General features: G+C 54.5%; 1 long non-coding RNA gene across 1 annotated transcript in view; it reads right to left on the reverse strand.

Annotated features, from left to right (window-relative positions):
* Positions 1-7,168: 7,168 nt before the first annotated feature.
* Positions 7,169-15,739, reverse strand: part of LOC132239252 (uncharacterized) — a 110,058-nt gene continuing 101,487 nt past the window's right edge. Inside the window, exon 3 of the long non-coding RNA XR_009454007.1 lies at positions 7,169-7,355. This is a non-coding gene — a long non-coding RNA (uncharacterized LOC132239252). The remainder of the gene's footprint in view (positions 7,356-15,739) is intronic.

Raw genomic sequence — 15,739 nt, forward strand, 5'->3', positions numbered from 1 at the left:
ACCCGGGGCGGGTGGTGGGTGCGTCTGTGTGCCTCCATGTGCCAAGTTTCTCACTGTGCTCAGAATACGAGCCGCACTCCTCGCCCTGCTGTCTGGCCCGGCCCGTATGCGACCTGCCTCCTACCCCCTCTTCATTCACTCTTCTACCCGGGCCTCCCGGATGCTGCCTCCGGGCCTTTGCCCTTGCTGTTCCTCCCGACCAGAACTCTCTTGCTCCAGATCCTGCCATCGTGGCTCATCCTTCAGGCCTCAGCTCCAAAGTCATCTTCTCAGAAAGGCTCTCCCTGACCCCATCTTATGGCTCTCTTTGGCCCTACTTTTTAAAAAATCTTTATTGGTTGAAAGTATTACATAGATGCTCCTTTTCCCTCCATTAACCTTCTCTGGCCTGCCTCCATCCCCCCTCCACACGCTCACCACCCCGTTGTTTGTGTCCGTGAGTTATGCCTATATACATACAAGTTCATTGGTTGATCTCTTCCTGCTCTCTCGTCCTACTTTATTTCCCTCTACCAAAGGCTTCCTTGGGCATCAGTCTTTCCTTGGATTTGGAGATTTAGATGGCAGCACCTAGGACTGGCTCAGCTCTGGGTGTGATGTCACCAGGCCTAGGCACAGCCTGGCCCCCACATATTAGTGTAGATTAAATGAACAAGTTAAAAAGGATGTCGAAAATTATGGGCCCACTCTGGGGCCCATCAATACTTCATCTACATAAACCCTCCCACCTCCACACAGACAGGCTGGAGGCACACCTGTATACATAGTCACTGCACCCCTGTATACATCTGCACACGTGTGTACACACACACACCACCACCACCACCGCCGCCACAATAGCACCCAGTCCTCCACATTAGCCGTTGGCACCCAAACTTCTCAACTTTCCCTCCTTTCACCAGATGCCAGCTGGCCCAGTGCCAGCTCCGCTCCCCCCACCCGCCTGCCTGCCCTGGGCACCAGACTCATAAAGGATGAGGAAGGGCCCAAGGTGAGCTGGCAGGATGCCATCTGAACGCGGCCCCTGGGGCCTCGCCTCCCCCTGCCTGCCAGACACCTGTGTGATGAGTGTCATTACTGGGGACCCACAGGGCAGGCCCTGGCTCGCCCCAGCCACCCAGGCTGTGAGCCATGCTGGGGATGGGGTGCAGGGAGCGTGGGGGCTAGTGGGTGGTGGGGCGTGTCTGCCCTCCCCACCCCAAAGCTCAGAAATGGGTTTTCTGGGTCAGCAAAGATGGCCTCCCACCCACACAGACTCCCAAACCTCAGGCCCCTAGCATAGTCCCAGCTGGGCTCAAGTGACAAAGGAGAAACACTTGAGTACCTACTGTATGCCCACTTGGTGCTAAGAGCTGGTATTGTCACTTCCCACTCAGACACCAACTCATCCACTCACCTGACATCTGATTGCTTTTAGCTATCTCCCCCATTCAAACACAGCACGGAGAACATTTATTGAGCACCTACTGTGTACGAGACTCTGTGCTAGACACATTACATGTATTAGCACATATGTCCTTACAACTGTCCTATGAGGTGGGTACTATCATTACTCCATTTTATAGATAAGGCTCAGAGAGATAAAGCAACTTGCAAAAATCACACAGTCCGTGAGTGGTGGGTGAAGGGCTAACCCTGACCACCTGGCTCCGGTAATTGCTCGCTCCTCCATAACACCTCTTCTGTCAGAGCAGAGCTATTTTTTAAAAATATTTTTTTATTTATTTCAGAGAAGAAGGGAAAAGGAGAGAAAGATAGAAACATTGATGAGAGCGAATCATTGATCAGCTGCCTCCTGCACATCCCCCACTGGGGATCGAACCCGGGCATGTGCCCTGACTGGGAATCGAACCGTGACCTGCTGGTTCATCAGCTGATGCTCAACCACTGAGCCACACTGGTCGGGCAGAGCAGAGTCTTTTGTCACCGCTGTATCCCTGTTCCCCAGACTAGTGCCTAGCACATAGTAGGTGCTCAAAATATAGTGAATGAATAAATGATTAAATGAAAGGGTGATCTCACTGAGTTGTCACAATATCCTTCCAGATGGTATTTACAGACAAGGACCAAGGTACAGAGAGATGAAGAGACTTGCCCTGGGCTAGGGTGAACATGTACCTCTCTTGGTGTCCTCAGGATCCATCCCAGACTTGGCACACAGTAGGTATTCAGAATGAAATTCTAGCTCCTCTCCTTGGCTCTAAGGCCTCCTGGAATTGGGATCCTGACAACATCACCCAGTCACCTCTCCCTTCTCCTAACTCCTGAGCAATGGTAAATTTCCCAAATGTGCCCTGCTCTCACTTACCTTGGGGCTTCCCTACATGCTGTTCCCTCTACCAGGAACACTCTTCCAGCACCTCTCACCCAACCTCAGCTTAGCGGGCACCTCCTCTGCCAGGAAACCATGCTGCTGACCCATGAGCCGTCAACAACTCAGCCCATGTCCTTACTTCCCTTTGTGTAGGAGCAGTTGTCCTGAACTGGCTGTCCAACCACCGTGGTTTTACCCCCACCCTGCCACTGACCTTCCGCGTGAACTCGGCCTGGACCACTGTTAGCTCATCTGTCAACGGGTAGAAAATGTGAATGTCATCGTAAGTGAAAGTTTGCTGTTCGTCAAAGCGGGTCTTGTCAATCCCCTTCCTAATCAAATCCTACCAGTGGCACTCGGGCCACCAGTCCCTGTATGATCTGACCGTTACTGACCTCTCCAACATCATCCCTGGCCACTTCCCCCTCTTACACTCCACTCCAGCCACCTGGCCTCTTGCATTTTCTGGAACATTCCAAGCATAAACCCACCCCAGGGCTTTTGCTCTTGCTGTTCCCCCAGGTGCTAGAAATCCTTTTCCCAGGAGTCTGTTCCTTCTCTTCCTTCGGATGTCTCTCCATGTCGCCTCCTCTGAGAAGCCCTCTCTGACTCATGAAGCCCCCAGATACCCCTGTCTATTTCTGTCCTGGGGTTTCTCTCTGGCTGAAATTATTTTATCTATTTGTGTGTCTGTTCACTGATCTCCTGTCTCCTCCACAAGAAAGCAGGCAGAGACCTTGTTCCCTGCTACGTCCCCTGGAGTCTGGTATACAGTAGATGCTCAAGCCATGGCTGCGGGATGAAGGGAAGATCAGCAAAGTCGTGCCTCACCCCTGCCCACGCCCGGGCCCCAGCCTGAAGTTCAGGGGCTGGGAACCGGGAGGCCCCACTCCCGCTGCCGGCAGGGGCCCCCTCGGAGCCCCAGAGCCTGTCTGGTTCCCAGCCCCATAAAAACCACCGCCCTCACTTTGCCCTAGGGCAGCAAAGGTTGAAGGAGGCAGGCATGGGGCCCAGAGGCTGACCCCCACCAGGCTTCGGAGACCTGGGCTGGGAGAAGGCGCAGGGCAGACTCTGAAAGTCCGAGTTCATGGTACACTGCCTGCCTAACAGCACACACACAGCCCTCACAGCTGCTCTGTAAGGTCAGGTTCGTCCTTTATTCGTGAGACAATGAGGCACAGTGGGGTGCAGCCATGTGCCCCAGGCCAAGCAGTCAGAAAAAGGCACAGTCGGGATTTGAACCCAGCTCTGCCTGACTCCAAAGCCTGCATGTCTGGTCAGCGCACAGATATTATGTGCGCGCTAGCTATGTGCCAGGCTCTGGTTCAGAGCACAGGTCCTGGAAGCAAACTAGTACTGAGACTTTAGGCAGGGTACTCAGCCCTCCTGGGCCTCAGCTGTGCAACAGACCACACGGCCACTCCTTTGTCAGGTTGTTGAGGGAATGAAAGGAGATCATCTGAGGTCAGATAGAGAGGCTTGGCTTCAGTGCTGTCCCACACTGCTGCATGCCCTGTTCCCCCTCTCTGAGCCTCAGTTTCTCCATCTGGCATATGCTACTTCCTAGGGTTGTTGTGAGGCTAGGATAAGATATTTGCCCCAACGCCTCACATGCAGTAAGTGCCTAATTAGTGCTCACTGTTCTGTACTCCGGTCCCCTGGGCCTCACTTTCCCCATCTATAACCCCAAAGGGCCTCTTCTAGGTCACTGGGGCAAAGGTCCAGGGGTCCTAGAGTGGCCCTGGCAGGGTGAGAGGTCCAGAGATGGGGGAGGGCAGCACAGTGGTCAGGATCAGGAAGCTGCAGGAGGCAGGGGTGACTCACCAGCCAGCCAGGCTGGGGGGCTGGGTCACGGCCCCCCACGCGCCCCTCTGGGCCCTGCCTTACGCCCAAAAGTGCTGTGTCATGCTCTGTCATGTGGCTTCGGGTCATTAATACCCGAGTTCTGGGAAGCTTGGGCTGAGTTCCCGGAAGGGGTGAGCCAGTTCAGTAAACAGATTGGCTGGTTGGTCGTCACAGCTGAGCCGGGCGGGCCTGCAGCTCGGGAGGCGGGAGGTGGAAACTGGTGGCCCAAGGGGGGACACAGGAACTGCCCTCATCTCTGTGAGGGGCTGGTCCCTCCCAGGACAGCCAGACCCAGGCTCTGCAGACAAAGGAAACTGAGGCACAGAAAGGACAAGGCACTTGCCAGAGGTCCCACAATGGGTCAGGGATCAAACCCAGAATTCTGGGCTCATCATCGGTGCTCTCAGCATCTCTGATGGGCAGGAGGCTGCATCAACATCACCCCAAATCCTAATCTACATTCTAAGGTCCATTTATTGGATTAAGGGAGGAACAGCTGGAATGCAATTTGGGAAGGCTGCAAGTATAGAAGGATAGTAGGCTGTCCTGTGGTTGGTCTAATAATAATAATAATAATAATAATAATAATAATAATAGCACCTTCTAGCATTTTCTGAGTACCTACTATGTGCCCTTAGGCAAAAATAAGGGCTACTGAGGCGCTGTTCTAAGTGCCTTATGTTAATTCACTCATTTAATATGCAGCCACTTTCCCACAAATAATCACAGCCATCATTTTTAAAGCACCTACTAAGTGCCAGGCACTGAGCAGAGCAATTGATATGCACCATCTCTGACCCTCACATGGACCCCATCAGGTGGGCATTGTCCTCGCCGCCATTTATCAGATGAGGAAATAGGGGCCTGAGAAGCAAGCAGCTGTGTCATTTGGTGGAAGGAGAGTGGCTCCAGAGTCCAATGGACCCGGGGATTCAAACCTTGGCTTCGCCCCTTCCAGCTGTAAAACCTCACACAAGTAACTCAACCTCTCGGAGCCTCAGTTTACCCCTCTGATAGGCGGGGATGAGTGTGGCACTCAGGTCACAGGAAGCCAGATCTACTGGGAGCACATGAGTGTCATTACTGAGCAGTGGGTCACGCATGGACTGTAGGTCTGGGTTCCAATCCCACTCTGCCGCTTCCTGGCTGTGTGAACTTAGACATGTTGCTTCGCCGCTCTGGGCCTTCGTGTCCTCTGCAAAAGAGGCACCATCATAACACCTCCCTTCTGTAGTTGACAGGAGGAGTAAATGAGCTGACGCCCCAGGAGCCCTCTGTGCAGGGCTGGGCTTTCTGTAGGCACTCAACACGGGTGGCTTGTCCTTGAATGTCTTCTAAGATGATTCCACTGGGATGAGAGGGAAGGGCCCTAAGCGGTGGACAGGGGGACGAGGACCCACATTCTTTGCTGCCCTTCCACACCCACAAGCAATTAGAAAAGAGGAGGTCAGCTGGCCATTCTTCTTCATACTTCACGTGACAGCCCTCATCTTTGCTCTTTGGCTCCTCCGGGCCCCTCCGTTATCACCCACCCCAGTCCCAGTCCCCTTGGTCCAAACTCTGAAACCCCATTATTCCCACCTTCACACTTCCGCACCCACTGGACCCTCCACTGGCATGCCCTCCCTTACCCTAACCCATCTGCCTGGTCTATATTTCACACATCCTTTGCCACTCAGAGTCCAAACTACCTCCTCCAGGGAGCCTGCCCTGATCCTCCCCTGAAAGTGAATTCTCCTGGACTCTCTCTAAGCCTCACTTGCCCTTTTCTGTCATTACACATCGGCTATTTTTGCATGTCACCTCAAATTTTGGCTGCGGTAAGGTGGAAAATTTGTAAGAGAGATTTGGGGGGCGGGGGGGGGGGCAGGAATTGCATTGCCTCTAAAACACTTAAAGAAACCTGCTAAATTGAAATGAATAAATCTTCCATTAATCCACCCCACTTCATGATTCAGTATTAAGTTTCTAATTTAGTATTTATGAAAACTTCCATGTCATTCGAACACAGTCTGCAAACGGGATCGCTCCTTGTTGGGCAAACACGCCCTGGTGTACATGCGGATTGCCAAGAACCCGGAGTCGGTGGTAAAATAAAATGAGCTGCACGTTGCCAAACAACTTCGGAAGCGAAGTTATTAATATTATTAACGTCCTTTTGTGACTTTTTTCCAGCCCTGCTTTCAATCCAGCCTCTTCGCTTCTTTCCCAGCACCCTGCCCCCGCCCCCATCATCACGTGTCCTTCTCCTCTCCCCGGCTCCATCTCTTCTTATCTCCCTCCATATTCCCACCCACACCCTTGCCCACACTCCCCCACCTCCTCTTTCTTGAGGGAATCTGACCCTTCGTCAGAGCTCAGTCCAAGCTCCGCCTCCCTCAGGGTGCCCTGCCCGGCCCGGTCCCAGGAAAATGGGCCCTCGCGAGGGCAGCTAAACTTCTGACTCTCGGGGACCCTTCTCGTCAGCAGAATGAGAAGGCTGGAGTGGAACAGAGGTGTCAAACTCATGGCCCTCAAACCCATACTGGCCAGTATGTTTATAGATTTGCCCCAACATTTAAAAATCAACCCAGGCCCTGGCCAGTGTGACCCGGTGGTTAGAGTGTCGGCCCATGGACCGTGAGGTCTGGGGTTTGATTCCCAGTCAAGGGTTCACCCCCACCCCTGCTCAGGCCAAAGCCAGGGAGGCATCCTCAACCTCTCTCCCTCTCTCCAGATCAGTCCAGCAAATCCTGCTGAGTTCACCTTCCAAATAAATCCAGAATCCACCCGCTGCTCTACCTCCACTCCCCTCCCGTCTGGAACCCCACAGGTCTCTCTCCATGCACAGCCAGAGGGGTCCTGTTAGGCCTGTCGTTCCCAACGGGGGGTCATTTGCACCCCAGTGTACATTTGGCACAGTCTGGAAATATGTTTAGTTGTCACAACGTGTGTGTGTGTGTGTGTGTGTGTGTGTGTGTGTGTGTGTGCTGGCTGTGTATTGATATAAGGCTGTGACCCCAAAACGTCACAGCTGAAAACAACAAATGTTTATTAGCTCATGGTTGCTGTGGGTGCGGAATGGGGGAATGGTCCAGCTGGGTAGTTCTGGCTCAAGGTTTCTCCCAAGTTCAAAATGAAGGTGTCAAACTGGGGCAGCAGTCATCTCAAAGCTCCAGGCTTGCTCATGTGGCCGCTGGCAGGCCTCAGGTTCTCACTAGCTGGGAGAAGAGGTATCAGTTTCTTGCTACAGAGAGTCTTTCCAAAGTCTTGCTCACGACGTGACAGCTTGCTGCTGGCATCGTGGGGCTGGGCCAGAGATGCTGCTCATCTCCCCCGCTGCACAGGAAGGCTCCCACGAGAGAGAGCCATCCGGCCCAAGTGTCGACAGGGCAAAGGTTGAGAAATTCTGTTTGAACCTAATTCAGACCCCGTCTCTCCTCTGCTCGGGACTCATGGACTCCCACATTACTTCCAATCAAATCCAAACTCCTCCTGCTGCTGCCCACAGGGCGCTGGGTGATCTGGGCCCCGCGGGCCTCTCTGACCTGTCTCTTCCCACCCTCCCCCTGCTTACTCAGCCAGATTGCTCTCCTTATCTTTCCCCAACCATGCAAGATTTTCCCCACCTCAGAGTGCTTGCATCTGCTGCTCCCACCATCCGGAACACCCTCCTCAGGGCCAGCCCCCTCACTTTCTCTGGCCTCCTGGCCCCTCTGTGACAGCCTGAATTACACTGCCGCCCTCACACTCCTCGCTCCCTTTTGCCATTGGTTTCCCTGCCAGACATACTCCATCTTTTATTCACTTGTTCTCTGTCTGTCTCCCCTGCTAAAACAGAAGTGCCATGAGGGCAAGAGTTTGTCCGTGTTGGTCACTGCTGTCTCATAGTAGATGCTCAATAAAGATTTAATGAGTGAGCTTGTGGCCTGGTCTCGCAGGCCTCCTGCATTCGAATTTTAGAATTGCAGCGGCCTAGTCGACTGAGGGCCGGTGATCCCTTTGTCCTGGAGGGAATGATTCGACAGTTCCAGGATGCCGTGGTCTTCATCACCCACAGAACTTCCGTTCCAGGCCAGAGAGCTACCAAAGGTCACTCAGAATAAAGACTAACGTTGGGGAAACTTGACTGGGAACCTGTCTTGCGATGTGGGGGAGGGAGAGAAAGTGACAGTAAATTGATTTTCTCTTTGACCCAACACATTTATCATATCATTACACAAATGCTTGGGATGAACAAAGTGAAGTGACATGGAAATACACTTGATATCTTTAACTACATGTAAATGACCCTGCCTGACTGCACAATGCAACGTCCTTTTCATGGCATGTGACCAACCCATCATCATGAAGACAGTCGTTTCTACAAAAGTATTCAGTCTGCACTGTGGCCGGCTCTTCCAGAACCTTCTAGACCAGAGGTGTCCACAGAGATGAATTTTGTTTGTTGTTTTCAGTTTGGTTCGTTGGACAACTTTTAAAAATTAGGACTTCTCACATAGGGCCTCGGATTTCTGGCTTCTTTCGATAAATGGAGAGATCTGGGCCGCGTGCCGGCTAAGAGGCGGCGTCCCCTGAGAGGGGCCTGTTCGCTCCAGTTCACCACAGTCACACCCAGCCCACCTCACTCAGCATGTCGCCTCCTGGCCCCAAGATGTCTGCGTTTTTGACTCCTTGTTCTAAAGCTTGCCAAGGAGGACACTGACCGGGGTCTGAGGCCCAGGGAGCTTAACCAACTCTCCCCGGGGAACACAGCACGCAGAACGGGGCTGCAGCCCGGGACTCAGGACGCCCAGTCCTGCTCAGCACACTAAGCACCTCCTCCCAGAAGCCCCCGAGCCCCCCTCAATCCTCCAGGAGCCCCGGATCACCAGGAGGCCGGCCCGAGTGTCAGGCAACGGCTGGGGAAGGCCCCGTCCTGTTTAGGTTTTGTGGTCTCGTGAGTAACCGAGTGGAAAAAAACAAGCTTGAAAAGATAACAATTACAACGAAATTAAATCAAATCAAGCCCGTGACTCATTTATGGAGCCGTAAAAACAGAAAACAAAAACAAGCTGGTTCTGGAGAAGGCAGGCCAGCGTGAGGAGGGAGAAGTGGGGGGAGGGGAAATAAAGCCACAGCAGCAGTCTCCCGGGACTGTCAATTACCCCAACAATGAGGCAGTGATGCCAGGCCCGGAGCAGCCAGGGCCCAGGGCGGGCTGCGAGACCCTGGGCCCCAGGGAGGGGCTGGAGACCCTAGGTGCCCAGGAAGAGCTGGTCTTGTCCTCCCAACACCCTGTAAGCATGGGTGTGACTCTCTACAGACAAGGAAACTGAGGCTCGGTGGGACCGGGTGACAAGCCACCGGTCACACTGCCCGGAAATGGAGGGTGTGATTCAGACCTGGTCCTTATGCCTGCATGAGGTTCAGTCCTGGCATCCAGAAAGCCAGCGCCTGAGCCCAGCCCCAGTCCAGGAGCGACAAAGAAGCCCGCGTCCTGGAAGCTTCCCTGATGTTTCAGGAGTCCCAAAGGCCAGACCCCCGACAGCTGCCCCTCTCTAGCCTCACTGCCCCTTCTGTGCGACAACGGGCACACCAGGGGCGCTAAGGAGGGCCCAGGGCTCAGTGGGTCTGACCCACAGAGCTTCAAAGCGTTGGTTTCCCAGAAGCTCTGCCCCAGGGATGTAAGAGGAGCCAGAGGTAGAGTATGAGGGCGCCCACCGCACAGGCCTGCGATTCCCCAGCGGTCGCCTTGACCCAGGACCCAGGACCCAGGACCCAAGGACAAAACTGCGCAGGCAGCAGGGAGCTGGGCCTGGGATCTGGGCCTGCAGAGAAAGCAGGAGCCAGGCTGGTGAGGGGAGACTAGGAGAGGGCCAGGAGCGAAGAGGTGCTGGAAAGCGGCTGCCAAAGCAACCATTCACTGCAATGGGTATGAGTGCTTACTATGGGCAGGACATGGTGCTTAGCACCATTCATTCATTCATTCATTTGTTCATTCCACAAGTCTTTAGTGAGCACTTTCGTATGCCAGTGCCATGCTGGGGGTTGGGAACACGACAATGACCAAGAGAGACAAAAATAGAGCAGCCGTCCTGCAGGGAGCAGACAGACAAACCAGCAGTACCCAGGATGCATCAAGAAGTGGTAAGAGCTACAGAGACGAATTAAGTGCAAAAGGGAGTTCCAGGGATCAAAGGCCTCGTTGAGCTGTGACATTTGAGCAGAGACCTGAAGGGGGAGTGACAGCAAGCCATATTTGGGAAAGGTATTCCAGGCAGAGGGAACAGCAAGTGCTAAGGCCCTGAGGTAGGAGCATGCCTGGCATGTTTGAGGAAGAGCAAGAGGCGGAGAGTGGCAGGAGCAGAGTAAACCCTCCCCTAAACCAGCGGGGAAGTGACTTGCCCAGAGTCACACAGCCAGGAAATGGCGGCACGGGGAACGGAGCGCAAGTCAGGCTGTGCGGAAGTGAGGAGTGTGTGCAACAAGGCTGCACGTCGCAGGGGTAACTCCCAGAGAACATGGGTCACCTGCCTTGGTCACAGCCATCCATGTTATGATTGTGCAACCTGGGGCCCTGCAGGGAGCCTCAGCCTAGGCCTTGCTCTGCCTCCCAAGTCCTCCAGGGTCTAGGGGTCACTGGGTAACCAAGAATCCAGGGAGCTCGTTCAAGCAAAGCGTGAATGACTGCAAGCAGTCCCCAGCTTATCCCTATCCCTGGTTGACCTTTAACCAGATCATAGAAGAAGTTTTGCAGCCTCAGTTTCTCCATCTGTCAAATAATGAGTCCACTTTCTTAGGCGGTCTCCAACTGCAGTCGAGGACTCTTGGGTGCAGAGAAAGGCATGGCTCCCCGAGGTCACACAGTCAGGGACGCCTCAGGAGTGTCCAGGGGACCCTAGAATGCATCCATGAGCACATGTACCAAGTGCTCACCGTGCTCGGGGCCATGCCAAGCGCTTCTTCTCGTTGATCATTTCATCCTCACAGCTCCCTGAAGGGTACGTACCACCAGAGCTCCACTGACAGAGCTGAGACCCAAGGTGTCACCCAACACCGGGAGGTGAGTGAGTGACTTGATGATTCGGGGACGCTGCTCTAACGGAGGTGCAGCCGGTGAGTCCTTCAGGGAACTGTCACCTCCATGCTCAGCAGCCCCAGATCATAATACTGGGCACCGGGGCTGGGAGAAGCCGGAGTTTCCTGCGTCACCAACATTGCCTCCTCCAGACAGTGGGCAGGATTGCCTATTAGTGGTTCTGTGACCTCTGGAAGAGGCCTGGGGGCAAACCTGGAGCCTCCCAAGGCCAGCAGGGAGGCTGGGAAGGCGCTTGGCAGGAATGGGGGCGGGGGCGCTGCAGTCAAGGTCCAGGCCAAGGCCTCGAGCCAGGAGAGAGAGGCTAAGACTTGGGGGATAGTGAGATCCCCCCACCACTCACATGGCGCTCTAGAAAGCCTCTCTGACACACAAAGTGCTCTCCTACTAATGCCGCACACTCCACCCCTCACCGCTGCCACGACACCCCGCTGGTCGCTGGCTGCACTTTGTAAAATGTCCTCCATGAAAGAAAGCTGAGGGGAGGGCCGTGGTGTTGATTAAGCACCTACTATGTGCCAGACCTCTCACCCAAGGTCACCAGCAAGGGAGGGGCTGAGGCAAAATTCAAACTCAGACCTACCTGAGTCTCAAACAGGGTTCTTCCCACTGCGGGCTCTGACTTGCCCACTCAAGCATCTATGAAGAAAGGGAACAAGAGTTGGGAAGATCTGTAAGGGCAGGGAAGGAGGAATAAGACCCGCAGAGTGTTTTATCAAGACCCAGCCCTGTGCTAGGCATTGGGCAAAGACTTCAGTTTCTAGTCTGTGACCTCAGGGCGCTGATCTGCCCTTCCTCCCAGTTGTGATGGGTTAATCCAGGCATTGGCAACCTTTTTCTCTAAAGAGCCAGACAGCAAATATTTTCACTTTAGGGGAGTCTTGTGGCCTCTCTCGCAATTACTCCACAATGCAGTTGTAGGGCAAAGGCAGTTATAGATGAGATCTAAATGAGTGGGAATGGTGTGTGCCAATAAAACTTTATTTACAAAAAATAGATTATGGGCCAGATTTGGCCACCGGGCCATAGTTTGCCAGCCCCTGGGTTAATGAATGCCAAACAAAGCACCTGGAACGTAGTAGGTGCTCAATAATAATGAATTAGTAAAATGATTCTGAGTCTCACTTTTTCCACCTGCTAAAAAGAAATCATTATAATTAGCTATTTCGCTAATGCTGTCCTTGTTGCATGGAGCTTCAGGGAGCCAGGCATGGCCCTCACATCATTCCTCCTTATAAAACCTATGAGATAGGGCTGTGGATGGTCCCATTTTACAGGAACTGGGCTAAGTGCCCAAGGCCATTGGCTGGGACGTGACAAGGTGACAAGGCTGAGATTGCAACCCAGGTCTTCGAAAGCCAGGCCTGGGGCTCTCTGAACTGCTCAGGGTCCCAAGGTTGCCCCAAAGTGTGGACACTGAGACCAGGACCCTGGGGCCCACCCTGGGCCTGGCCACAGGGCCTGGCCCCAGACTGAACGCAGTCCCAGAAGTCAATCCTCCCTTCTCTTGGCCTCGGCTCCATCCCTCGAGCCAGGGGTCTGCGCCTACACCCTGTCTTGCACAGTAGGTCAAATATACAAGGGAAGGGGAGAGACACTGAGACACAGAGAGACAGGAAAAAGATGGGGGCAGAGGGATCCAGGAAGACTAAGAGAGACACAAGGAGAGATGGAACTCAAGAAGAGTGACTCATCTCCCATCTTTTCTCCCTCCCTGGGAGCGCCTCACAGGCCCCACCATGCTCTCCGTCACCACCGACTACCCCTAAGGAAAGAATGATCCATCCACCATGCAGTCCTGGCTTGGAACCCTGGCTCAGGTGCTGACTGCTGTGTGACATTAGACAGATGACTCTCCCTCTCTGAGCCTCATTCTCCCCAACTGTGAAACAAAGGTTTTGCTAACTCAGACAGCCTTGATGGCTGCTGGATGAGATGGAACAGGGGTTTGTGGTACCAGCAGGCACCCAAGAACCTTTCTGTGGTGGGGAAGGGGGTGAGAACACACCTTCTGAGCTTAGAGAGTGTTTCCTCTAGGGGTCCTTATTCATTTATTCATTCTTTCAACAAACATTTATTGAGCACCTACTGTGTGCCAGATGCTGTGCTGGGTACAAGGGACACAGCAGTGAACAAAGTAGGTGAAAGCCCCTGCCTTGGTGGAGAGAGACAAGCAACCCACAGGCAAATCCATACAAGGGCAGCCAGTGGTGAGAAAAGCAATGAGGAGAATAAATGGGGGCTCTGAGGGCAGGCAGTTCCGTCAGTTTTATCACACCAGTTCTCCTCAGCCACCCAGGAGATAGGTACTCTTCTGGCCCCTCTTGCCCAGATAAGGAAATACATTCAGAGAGGTGAAGTAACTTGCCCACGGTCACACAGCTGTAAAGGGACAGAGCCAGAATTCGAATGGGTCCCACAGTCCTGGGAACAAACAGAAGGGTATAATCCAAGACTGAATGAGTGGAGACTACCCCTGCAAGGGCTTGAATGGGGACAGTCTGGCAAAGAATAAGACTTGTGCCTGAGACCTCAGCAGCCAACAGGTTAAAGACGGGGGGATCTGGGTCCTTGAGTTCATGGCGGGGCCCCAGCTCTGGCTCCCACCCCCAAAAGGCCCCAGATAAGGTGACGGCCACACCCAGGCTCAGCCTCTGGCCCACGCCGCCTGCTGGGAACACGCAGTCCTCAGGACTAGGAGGCTCAAAATAGAAAGCTCGAGAACTGGGTTGGAGCCTGGAATGCCCGGGCAGGCAGGCAGGCCGGACTCCTGACCAGCCGGAGTGCTGCCCGACCCTGGGGCTGGCGGGTGTGGCAGAATCCACAGGGCCTTGGTCCCATCTGTTGTTCTCCAGAAGCAATTTCTAAGGTGCCAGCACCAGGATCTAATGAACCCAGACTCCTCTCTCGAGCTGTGTGGTCTTGGGCTGGTCACCTACCCTGCGGGAACTCAGTGTCCTTATCTGCCAGCAACTCATAGAGTTGTTCATTCAGTTCGTCAACACATGTTTGTTGCGCACCTATTATGCTCCAGGCACTGTGCTGGGCACAGGGGATACAACAGAGAACAAAACAGACCACGATCCCTGCCTCTGTGGATAAGTAAAATCCGCAGTGTGTCAGAAGGTGATGAGCCGGGGAGCGCAGGGCAGGGGAGGGGAGGGACCCGGAATACTGCGCGGAGAGGCTGAGGGGGTCAGAGGTCTTCACATGCAGGTGGCCCCTAAGGAAGGGAGGGAGGGGGCCCTGTGGGCACCAGAGGGAAGAGTGTGCCAGACAAAAGGAACAGCCAGTGCAAACGCCCTGAGGCAGCACAAGCACAGGAGAGGCCAGCCCGGCTGGAAGAGTGAGTGAGGAGGAGGGGTGGGGGGGGAGGTCAGATGGTGCAGGGCCCTGTGAGCCAAGGGAAGAACTTGAGGACTGGTTCTCAGAACACTGGGATCCGACTCAGCGAGGGAGTGACGCGGGCTGATCCATGGTTTTAAAGGACCCCTCTGGCTGAGTGTGCAGAGGGGATTTCTCCAGGGCCTGGACTGAGGCTTCCGGGTGGATGAGCAGTGATGGTGGCAAATGGAGGCAGGAGGAAGGACTTGGAGCCTTTGGGCCTCAGGGAGCCCAGCAGGAAGTTGGTGGCCAGGCAGCCCAGCCTGGGATGCCGACTGGTTTGTCCAGCCTGAAGGCTCTGACCCCCCACCCCCACCCTATGCGGGCCTGTGGCAGCCCCAGGGCTGGGAAATGTGCCTGGAATGTCAGCCATGAGGCCCACCGGACAGTGTCCATGGGACCTTCTGGGGGCTGGGCGAGCACCCTGGCCGCAGCCCTGCCCACACATGGAATTTCTCGGGCCCACTGACCAGGGTAAGTGATAATTACAGGCCCCGAAGCAGAGGGGGAGGGGACCGCAAGCCAGAGCCTCCCCCACAGCCAACCCCACTCCCATTTACTCAGCACCTATTGTGTGCCCAGCCCTCACCACACACCATCCCTCCCATGGGCACCTCACCCTGTGCCACTGGGACCTCCGTGTGACCTGTCTGGTGGATGAGGAAACCGACTTGCCTCCAGTCCCACAGCCAAGACATGCCCGAGCTGAACTTCACACCCAAGACCCCAAACTTGGCACACCTTCCCTGTGGCTGCACTGGCCACCAACGGCTCCAGAGACCAGGGAGAGCCAGGAGAAAGAGCACCGGACTGTGAGTCCCCTGGGGCCTGCTCTGGGTCTCAGCCACCTCAACTGCCAACAGAGTATTTTTATTCATTCATTCATTCATTCATTCACTCAATCACTCACAAGTGTGTACTGGCACCTGCTCTGTCCAGGCACTGTGCTGGGGCCAGGTGTACAGCAGTGAACAAAGCGGACCAAACTCCCTACCCCGGTGATGGTGACATCCCAGTGGAAGGAGACAAACAAGAAACACAATAGACAGGCAGGCCATGTGGGCAGGAGATGGGAACTCAGGCTGGGAGCCTGGGCAGCGGGTGGCTGGGGTTGCCATCACTGCAGCAGGGAAGACCCC

The sequence above is a fragment of the Myotis daubentonii genome, chromosome 8 (genome assembly GCF_963259705.1).
Source record: "Myotis daubentonii chromosome 8, mMyoDau2.1, whole genome shotgun sequence".
NCBI lineage: Eukaryota > Metazoa > Chordata > Mammalia > Chiroptera > Vespertilionidae > Myotis > Myotis daubentonii.